We start from the raw sequence: 11,520 nt of genomic DNA, 5'->3' as shown, positions 1-11,520 counted from the left end.
TCCCACTTTAAAAAGATGAGATAGGTCTGTAATTTTCATCATAGGTACACTTCAACTATGACAGACAAAATGAGAGAGAAAAAAATCCAGAAATCACATTGTAAGATTTTTTATGAATTTATTTGCATATTATGGTGGAAAATAAGTATTTGGTCAATAACAAAAGTTTTCTCAATACTTTGTTATATACCCTTTGTTGGCAATGACAGAGGTCAAACGTTTTCTGTAAGTCTTCACAAGGTTTTCACACACTGTTGCTGGTATTTTGGCCCATTCCTCCATGCAGATCTCCTCTAGAGCAGTGATGTTTTGGGGCTGTTGCTGGGCAACATGGACTTTCAACTCACTCCAAAGATGTTCTATGGGGTTGAGATCTGGAGACTGGCTAGGCCACTCCAGGACATTGATATGCTTCTTACGAAGCCACTCCTTCGTTGCCCGGGCGGTGTGTTTGGGATCATTGTCATGCTGAAAGACCCAGCCACGTTTCATCTGGGGCGGCAGGGTTGCCTAGTGGTTAGAGCGTTGGACTAGTAACCGGAAGGTTGCAAGTTCAAACCCCCGAGCTGACAAGGTACAAATCTGTCATTCTGCCCCTGAACAGGCAGTTAACCCACTGTTCCTAGGCCGTCATTGTAAATAAGAATTTGTTCTTAACTGACTTGCCTAGTAAAATAAAGGTACAAAAAAAGGGTGAATGGGCAAGAGGAAATAGTTAAGTTCCTTTGAACAAGGTACGGTAGAAGGATACCTGTGTGTATCAAGAATGGTTCACCACCCAAAGGACATCCAGCCAACTTGACACAACTGTGGGGAGCATTGGAGTCAACATGGGCCAGCATCACTAAGTCCATGCCCTGACGAATTGAGGCTGTTCTGAGGGCAAAAGGGGGGCTGCAACTCAATATTAGGAAGGTGTTCCCGAATGTTTGGTATACTCCGTGTATGCATAGTCAATCTCCCATAGGTCCACAGACCTGGTGGCGCAGCACAAACTTCAGTTAATTATCAACCAAGAAGTTGTGAGTTCAAATCCCAGGCGAGCTGGATTCCCAAGTCATCAGCATACTGTCCTTTAATGTTAACACTTTCACTTAGCAGTAAAAATCTCTGGAGCAAACCGGAACTGTTTCATTTCAATGTCAATAATTCTTTTTAAAGCAAAAATATTCTCAATGACATTTGACACTTGGGTTTTCACATACTAAAATGTTCATGGTATCACGTTCACATTTTGCATCCCCGTGTTGTCACATGTATTTAACATGAGACAATGTTGTCACATGTATTTAACATGAGATCATGTTTTCAGATGTGCTGACGTTGCCACATGGTCACGTGTAGTTTCCTGTTATCACGTCACTTCGTAGGTTGTCACGTGATATGACATTAACTTCAGATAAAAATCGCATGAGATAACATGTGAAATTCCTGTGTTTTGTCACGTAAGGGATGCACCACATATTGCCCCCACATTATAGACATAAAATGACATAGTAAGTGGCACCAGTGCTTTTGACATTAGAACTTAAAATACCTTTAACAAATAAAGATATTCAGGGTTACAGTATATTTTGGAGTGTTATACATTTTCATAAACAATGTGGGATGGGAGTATCAAATTTACGGGAACTGGAGAGGGTTTGAAACTGAGGTTTGAGTTTCAGCTTTGATTTAGGCTACAGAAAGAACGATCCATCAATCTCTCCATGTTGTGTTACACACGGACAGCTGAAGATAGGACAAATTTGTCCTTCAAACATTCTTGGTTATGACTACAAAGTACAAATATGTCTTAATGAGGAATCGGTTTCTTACACAGGTGAGCGATGATATGTATTTAGCCTTAACATAGCTGTGAGCCAGTACCATGTATCAACACACTTCCATGACCCGCAACAGTGCACTTTAATATTAGCAAATCCAAGTCTTCCAGACATGATGAGTAGATTACAGATTGACTTCAGTGGAGTTCTCCTCCTTACCATAGATGAGTCTCTCTGATCTCAGCAATGACCTGACAGGCCTTCTGCAGAGCCTGTGGACACACAATGAGATACACTTGACTATGAAGCTTGTTGTGAATAATTATACCTTTAGTGGTTGCTTTTTTTGAAATCTACTTCCTGTACCAAAGTTTGAATGTGTGTCAATCCTCTCTGTTCATAGTTAAGGTACCAACCTCTAGCATGTCTGCAGCCTCTTTGCGTCTCTGGGCCATGTCCTCAGACTCAGTGAGGAGGTCGTTGAGAAGACCAGACTTATAGAGCTGACCCACCAGCTCACTCTGCAGACTGTCCCTCACATGGTTCACCAGGAAGTGCATCACTGCCTTGGGCACGCTATTGTACGGAAGAGGGAGGGAGGGAGAGAGAGAGAAATCTGAGCTGCTGGCCTGATGGGAGCAAATACCTCTAGACTTCAACACTGCACAGAAATACAAAGGGTGGCAGGTAGCCTAGCGCTTAAGAGCGTTGGGCCTTTAACCGAATCCCTGAGCCGGTAAGGTGAAAAAAATCTGCAGCTCTGTCCTTGAGCAAGCCAGTTAACCCCAAACAACAACTGCTCCCTGGGTACTGTGGACGTCGATTAAGGCAACCCCCTCTCTGATTTAGAGGGGTTGGGTTCAATGCATTCAGTTGTGCAACTGACTAGGTATCCTCTTTCCCAAAGAGAGAGGGACAGCGTCAGAAAGCACCTGTCTTGGATGTTTTTCCGAACGATGAGAAAGTAGGACTTGATGAGTCTCTCGATGACCTCACAGTCACGCTGCTCCCGAGAAGACAACTTCCTGGCAACGGAAACAGGCTGCGGGAGGAGCAACAGCATCAGCCAATCACTGAAGAGCACCACACAGCATTTTGAAATTGAATAACTTTATTATTCGCTCACCACATCCAGCAGGTTGACAGCAAGACCCTTATGAGGGCTGGAGGGGCCAGAGGTGGGGGCCCCCTCGTCCCCTTTCTTCAGCATGCCTCTCCAGTTCCCTGTCCCCTCCTGGTCCCCCTGGGGCTCTGCTCCGGGAGCCTGAGGTTACACACACACACACACACACACATACATACACACACACACACACACACACACACACAACACAAACAATCAGATGTAAAGCCATTTTTTTACAGCAACTTGTGCCTCAAGGTGCTTTGAAGAATCACAATGCAAACCAATCTATTTAATTCAGGACCAAACTCAAACGCACAGAGAGGGAGAAGGCAGAGAGGACATTGTTAAGAGAGGGCATGAGGACTGGCGAGCAGACTGAGTAGGGCACAGCTGGAAGCACGGAGCATGCCCATCTCATGCCCCACCTTGGCAACCTCCGCGTCCACAGAGGCAGGGGGCTCGGTAGGAATGGGAAGCTGGCCGACTGGACCATTAACTACTGACTAAAAGGAAGAGAAGAGAGGAGGAATGAGAAGGGACTTGTGAAGTCAGGAGAGGTAAAGAAGAAAAGACCAGGGACAATTGGTATTATATTGCGATTAAAGAGAGCTGGAGAGATTGAGATTGGGAGCCATTTTGTTTGGGGTATTATAGAAGAGATTCAGAGTATGGTGGTTAGTTAGTTACCTTATCCCTGGGGACTGCAGTGGGCAGCTCTCTCATTCGGTTTCTCCTCGACTCCTACAGGACAGACAGCAGGGAAGAAAGTTGCATCCCTTTTACAACACACAATGTCCTCTGTTGCTCACTTGATTCCCGGTACCACCCATATGTAAAATGTGAACGCGCATGACTAAGTCGCTTTGGCTTAAAGCGTCTGCGAAATGGCATACATCATCATGTTATTTTTACATCCCAACTACAGAATTCATGTCAACAGAAATGGTTGTCACCTCTATGTTGTTGTTCATGACCCCACAGGCATCAGCAAGTCAGGGTGTTTGGTGTTGACGTAGGCCAGCTCAATGGCCACCAGATTAAGCACCTGGAACAGGAGAGTTGTATGTGATGTGATACAATAACCTGATGCAGTTGGCATACAAATAACCCACGTGCAGATTACACCGATTGAACCTGGATTTACCATCTCATTGGTGGATGTCAGAAGGTGAATTCACCAATTTGTAAGTCGCTCTGGATAAGAGCGTCTGCTAAATGACTTAAATGTAAATGTAAATGTGATAGGCAGCCTTTTCCTGAGCAGAGAGGTGACCACTTCTACTATGGCATCACGGAGCTTTGGAAATCTCAACAAATCCTATGGAAAACACACAGGCATCAGGTGTGTGTGTGTGTGTGTGTGTGTGTGTGTGTGTGTGTGTGTGTGTTTGTGTGTGTAGACGTGTTTATCTATACTTGTGGGGACTAGAAGTCCCCACAAGAATAGTAAACAAACAAAATCTAGGGCCATTTTAAATGCTCTTCCTAGGGGGTTTAGGGTTAAGGTTAGAGAATTAGGGATAGTTTTAGGGTTAGGAGCTAGGGCTAGGTTTAGAGTTCTGGTTAGGTTTTTGGGTTAGTTATACATGACAGTGTGTTGGTGTGTGTGTGTGTGTGTGTGTGTGTCTACCTGTGTGCTGTAGTTGCTGCAGTGCTGGATGATCCTCTGCATCTCCTCATGGACCAGCTCTACACAGCACAGGCTGGGATCCTCCAGTCTCTTCACCTGCTTCTTCACCAGCAGCTCAAACGACACCTCGGGCACAAACAGAGACGGACGAGGGCCCTAGAGAGAGACAGAAAGAGGGAGAGAGAATGAAAGAGGGAGAGAGCGAGACATTAGAGACAGACATGTACCGTGTGTTGTTCAGACAAAGTAGCATTAAGAGAAGGACAGATGATCATTTATCCGTTCCCCAGGTTAAAGGTATGCCCACTCTTTAGTAAATACTGTTAGAAGGAGAGAAGAAGAAACTCTTCTACTCACAGTGGCGTTCCTGATGGCAGTCGGGATATCTATGGTGTCGAGTCCTCCTCGGGGATCCACTGACTCGAAAGTTCGCCCAAAAGTCTCGTGAAATATGTAACAGATACTGGCACCACCGCATCTGCAAAACAAGAGGATAGATGAAGTTGACATGTTGTGACAAACCTGATGTACTACTTTGAATCAAAGGAATAGTGCCAACATTCAAATCACAGGTAATACTACATGAAGTGCATCTCTGGGTTTTCACAGGCATTTTGCCCACACATTGGCACCTCCTTGTGGAATAGAGAGGGTACTACTACTCACAGCTCGGCCGTCTCAATGAACTTGGCCGTGCCCTCGATGGTGTGGCAGTACTCCGCAGCGAACTTGGTGATGAGCTGCAGCAGGGTGGCATTCTGGTCCTCAACGGGCTGGCCGTAGCTGCTTAACAGAGACTGGAACTGGGCCGCCAGCAATTTGATACGCGTCTTCAGCTCCGGTAGACAGTCTCTGATGTGGTGCATCAGTAACCTAGCAGGGACAGGAGAATTAGAATCATACAACTTACAGAACATTGATTTGAAAGGGACTTGAATGGGAATTCCAATCTAGTAGTTGTAATTCTATGGGCACAGTATCTGAGACCTTGAAGTTTCATTAGATACAGTAGGTAACTGTAATGAGAATATTTCTAATGAATAAAGTTCATGTTCAGTAAAAGTGTGACACTTACCTTTCTGTAATACACATGATTTCCAGTGTTCTGTTTGTGACACTCGGGGTGAAGGTCACTAGACTCGATGCAGTATGTTATGGATTAAACTATCTACTGAGTGATTGACGCCAAACTGGAGGTACAAGAACATACAGATTATTGTAGCATTGTCTGTGAACACTGTGATTCTGTAGTAGCTGACAAAGTCACTGGTCTTTTGTTTTGACTTCCTACAAGCCTCTTGGCTGGTGTTTACAGAACAGTTGTCAGCTGATGAGGATATACAGTGCATTGAGAAAGTATTCAGACCCCTTGACTTTTTCCACATTTTGTTATGTTACATACAGCCTTATTCTAAAATGGATTACATTGGTTTTTTCCACCAATCTACACACAAAATACCCCATAATGACAAAGCAAAAACAGGTTATATTTTTTTGCTAATTATATATATTTTTAAAAATAAAGAAATACCTTATTTACATAAGTATTCAGACCCTTTGCTATGAGACTCGAAATTGAGCTCAGGCGCATCCGGTTTCCATTGATCATCCTTGAGATGTTTCTACAACTTGATGGGAATCCACCTATGGTAAATTACATTGATTAGAAATTATTTGGAAAGGCACACACCTGTATATATAAAGGTCCCAAAGTTGACAGTGCATGTCAGAGCAAATACAAAGAGGTCAAAGGAATTGTCCGTAGAGCACAAAGACAGGATTGTGTTGAGGCACAGATCTGGGGTAAAGGTACCAAAAAATGTCTGCAGCATTGAAGGCCCTCAAGAACACAGTGGCCTCCATCAATCTCCAATGGAAGAAGTTTGAAACCACCAAACTGAGCAATAAGGGAAGAAGTGCCTTGGTCAGGGAGGTGAACAAGAACCCGGTGGTCACTCTGACAGAGCTCCAGAGTTCCTCTGTGGAGATGGGATAACCTTTTCATAAGGACAACCATCTCTGCTGCACTCCACCAATCAGGCCTTTATGGTAGAGTGGCCAGACAGAAGCCACTCCTCAGTAAAAGGCATGACAGCCTGCTTGGATTTTGCCAAAAGGCAACTAAAGACAAAGACCATGAGAAACAAGATTTTCTGGTCTGATGAAACCAAGATTGAACTCTTTGGCCTGAATGCCAAGCATCAAGTCTGGAGGAAGCCTGGCACCATCCCTACGGTGAAGCATGGTGGTGGAAGCATCATGCTGTGGGTATGTTTTTCAGCGGCAGGGACTGGGAGACTAGTCAGGATCGAGGGAAAGATGAAAGGAGCAAAGTAGAGAGAGAGATCATTGATGAAAACCTGCGCCATAGCACTCCGAACCTCAGACTGGGACAAAGGTTCACCTTCCAACAGGACAACGACCCTAAGCACACAGCCAAGACAACACAAGAGTGGCTTCGGGACAAGTCTCTGAAGTATCCTTCACTGGCCCAGCCAGAGCCCGGACTTGAACCCGCTCAAACTCCGGAGAGACCTGAAAAGTTGGGCAGCGACGCACCTCATCCAACCTGACAGAGCTTCAGAGGATCTGCAGAGAAAAATGGGAGAAACTTCACAAATACAGGCGTGCCAAGCTTGTAGCGTCTTACCCAAGAAGCCCCAAGGCTGTAATCTCTGCCAAAGGTACTTCAACAATGCAATATGAATACTTATGTAAATGTAATATTTAAAACAACATTTTTTTTAAATAAATTAGCAACATCTAAAACTGTTTTTGCTTTGTCATTATGGGGTATTGCTGTGGTGGGAAAAGTACTCAATTGTCATACTTGAGTAAAGATACCTTAATAGAAAATGATTCAAGTAGGAGTGAAAGTCACCCAGTAAAATACTACTTGAGTAAAAGTCCAAAAGTATTTGGTTTTAAATATACGTAAGTATCAAAAGTAAATGGAATTGCTCAAATGTATCAAAAGTAAAAGCATAAACAATTTCTAATTCCCTATATTAAGCAAAGCAGACAGCACCAATTTATTTTTATTGACAGATAGCCAGGGGCACACTCCAACACTCAAACATCATTTACAAACAAAGCATGTGTGTTTAGTGAGTCCGTCAGATCAGAGGCTGTAGAGATGACCAGGGATGTTCTCTTGATAAGTGCATAAATTGGACCATTTTCCTATCAAAATGTAACGAGTACTTTTGGGTATATGGAGTAAAAAGTACATTATTTTACTTAGGAATGTAGTAAAAATATAAAATAGTAAAGTAAAGTACAGATACCACAAAAAAAAACTTAAGTAGTACTTTAAAGTATTTTGACTAAAATACTTTACACCACTTGGGTATTGTGTGTAGATTGAGGAGGGGGAAAAAACTATTTAATCAGTTTTCGAATAATGCTGTAACGTAACAAAATCTAGTAGTAAAGGCCTTCTCAGCAATGACCAGTTAGACACTTCCTGTGCTTCCTGCTGCAACTTGTGATAAATCAGATTGATTTTTGATTGACTTTACCTGTGACTACCATTCTATTTTGTTCACCTTGAAATTCCTATTACAGAACTCCGTGCTAGTAGTTGCAATTCTATGGGCACAATATCCGAGATCTCAAAGTTTCATTAGATAAAGTAGATTGCACTTTGTGATTCATAGGTTGTTTGGCTGACCAGAGCTAAGAACCTTGACTGGCAAGTGTGGTTACAAGTCACTACTGCTTATGTAATACCCAACTGCCCTATGGAGGAAACAATAACATTCTCACCTGTTCAGAGTCCTGGCCAGATATTTGTTTCCATTTCGATTAGCGGGAGAGGGATACTTCTTCTGCAGGAAAGCATGTTCATCTCGGATGGCATCGCTCCCCGACTTCTTATTGTTGATGTCCAACTGACTCCTGCGTGAAACAGAGACGTGTCGGCTTCACAATAACACAAGACAGATTTCAGCTGATGTTCATTGTATGTAAGGTAGAGTAGAGGCTACTATTGGGAGTGAGTGTAACGTGCTACAGTAGAGTATAAAGCCAGACCTGTTGACCACTCCGATGAGGCCCAGTTTGACAGGGATGACCCGGCCCAGCAGGGCGTCCATAGCATCAGTACCAGCGTCCATCAAGTCCAGCTTGGTCACCACCGCCAGTGTCCTCCTGCCTGTACACGACAACAGACTACAGAAATGAGTCCAACACAACATACTGTGCACACCATACACTTTTACCAGTCGCAGAGAGAGATAAGTGGCTGCCCAAACACTGTGGATGAAAATGAGCATTATAGCCTATTATAGCCCTTTCATTAATGTCAAAACTCAAATCAGGGTCAAAGCAGAAAAACCCTGACATCCAAACTGTCACCATCAACTAAATAAGCGAGAGAAAAAAACCTCCAACCCAGTACTGACCGTCGAGGTCGACCTCGCGGGCCACTTTGAGGGACTCTGAGGTGGCCATGTTTGTGTTGGCAGCGGTCGCAGCCAGGATAATGGAGTTGGGGTTCTAGTGTATCGCGTCCAGCCAAGTTTTCAGTTGCCCTGCATGTCTGCTAGGCTACTAGCTTCTCCTATGCAGAGCAGACACTTAGTGTCTAGTTCATCTCCATCTCTAGTCACTGTTACCTTGGTAATGCCGGGTAGATCCACCAGAGTGAGGTTCACCACATTAGGAGAGAAGATCTTCAGGTGAATAGGCTCATCACTGATCCCCTATAGGAAATACAATGACAAACAATGAAAAGCCTTGTTGAATGGGTAAGGGATGTATGATGTGAAGGAGATCAATTTATAAAGTCCTAAATAATTACACTGTGATCGTCTTACCTTGTCAGTGCCCGAAATTCTTTCCGTTTCATTTTCATTTTCCCGCCTGATTTCACTGACGTCTGTGTAGATCTGAAAAGACCAGCTTTGTTAATGTATATTTTCTTCAATCAACAGCACAGAAAACAGAATATCATGAGTAGCAACATGTATCAATGTTTGAGATAAGTCATACCTTGTTTTGGTGTGTAAGAACTTGCCCCATTCACCTCCTTCCACGCCTGTGGAATACAATAACACATGGTTTAGATATACATTTTCACCTGACCAAAATAAGGTAATGGAATATGGGAGATGTATCAATAATATAATGTATCATACATACCATTCAGCAGAAATTATCCATAGCAACTTGCAGTCATGTGGTATACACATTTAACATATGGGTGGCCACAGTGTGAATCGAAACCCACAACTCTTGGCTTTGCAAGTACAATGCTCTACCAACTGAGCCACACAAGATTACAGTCATATAATTAGAATACTATATTAATAAGATCACAATCATTTAAGGAATAACCCTAGATGCACTACTTGTTCAGGTGTGGACGGTCTGGTCTACAGGTCCCTAATAACTGTCAAGGGAGGAATGTATAGGAAAACACAAAAAACCAACAGACAAGACCTTTACATAGCTGAGTGTGTCCACATTGTGGGGTCGGCCGTCAAAGAGATAGAGAACGTTTCAGCTCCTATTTTCAAAACTGTGGTCATTTCAAAAAACAGCTCTCTCTGGGTTTAACATGACACAGTGGCAAGCGTGTGATCTTCACGACTTGCTGAAATAGGCTGGTACAATCGGTGTGATGGGGTGCAAAACGCTGAGTCAGAAATAACAACACGAGTGGCAGGTCAGAAACAATGACACAAAGTGGTCTGAAAATACCCAAAGAGCAGAATGAGGACACACACACACACACACGGTTAGTGGTCAGTGTGGTCACATATTATGGCATTCCATCCCAGGTAGGCCTACGTACCATTCTCATCTATCATTTTCCTACCATCTCCAGGATCCACGTGGACTAGCTGTAGGATGAGTGGCCGGCGGATCACTGCACCTGTCCCACGGGGCAGCATGTCCTTGCCACAGGTTCTCCAACACAGAGCTCTTCCCACTGATCTGGAGACAGACATCACAGTATGTCACATCATGGAGTTGGGTTAACAGCTTTCACATAAGGACAGATCTGAGAACAGCAGTGTTACCAAATAATATGGCACATAAGGTTGTCCTACAGTTATTGACAGAGAGTTCTTCATAATTGCTGCTGACAAAAAGCAGGCTTTGCCCGGGTCAAATGGAACATGCCAGCTGTCCACCAACACATGCACACCAATAATAGCCACACAACTGGCTCATGCACAAACAGAGACAGAAAGAGGTTTATTTTTAACTGCACCAAGCTCACTCAAGTTCAATGGCCCATTTTCAGCAATCCTGATGTTTTGCTGAACATAATGAAAACCTCGAACACAAAATAGCTGGATAGACAACAATGTATGTAGTTAGCTATCTTTCAGTGTCACGTGAAGAGACTAGCAGCATAACCATATTTTGACAGCTACGAAGGGGAAGGGTTTTACCTGGGTTCCAACGACTGCTATCTGCGGCAGCTGTAATATGTCTGCTCCCACCGTATTGAAGACATCTTGAAGCTTGTTTATAACGCGGATTAGGGCCTCCATGTTCAAGCTAAATTGACACCTTTCTAGAGAGATAAACTAATGGAACAGCTATCCACCAGCTCTGTTAAAAGTCATTCAACGGGCCTCCCGGGTGGTTAAGGGCGCTGTACTGCAGCGCCAGCTGTGCCATCAGAGTCCCTGGGTTCGCGCCCAGGCTCTGTCGTAACCGGCCGCGACCAGGAGGTCCGTGGGGCGACGCACAATTGGCCTAGCGCCGCCCGGGTTAGGGAGGGCTTGGTCGGTAGGGGTGTCCTTGTCTCATCGCGCACCAGCGACTCCTGTGGCGGGCTGGGCGCAGTGTGCGCTAGCCAAGGTGGCCGGGTGCATGGTGTTTGGGTTGGATGCACGCTGTGTTAAGAAGCAGTGCGGCTTGGTTGGGTTGTGTATCGGAGGACGCATGCTCCTCAACCTTCGTCTCTCGCGAGCACGTACGGGAGTTGTAGCGTTGAGACAAGATAGTAGCTACTACAACAATTGGATACCACGAAA

General features: G+C 44.2%; 1 pseudogene; it reads right to left on the bottom strand.

Moving 5' to 3' along the window:
- Nucleotides 1-133: 133 nt before the first annotated feature.
- Nucleotides 134-11,195, bottom strand: LOC135514788 (dynamin-1-like protein; annotated as a pseudogene).
- Nucleotides 11,196-11,520: the final 325 nt, after the last annotated feature.

This window comes from Oncorhynchus masou, chromosome 26, assembly GCF_036934945.1.
Source record: "Oncorhynchus masou masou isolate Uvic2021 chromosome 26, UVic_Omas_1.1, whole genome shotgun sequence".
Lineage (NCBI taxonomy): Eukaryota > Metazoa > Chordata > Actinopteri > Salmoniformes > Salmonidae > Oncorhynchus > Oncorhynchus masou.
This window is presented reverse-complemented; position numbering and strand designations above follow the sequence as displayed.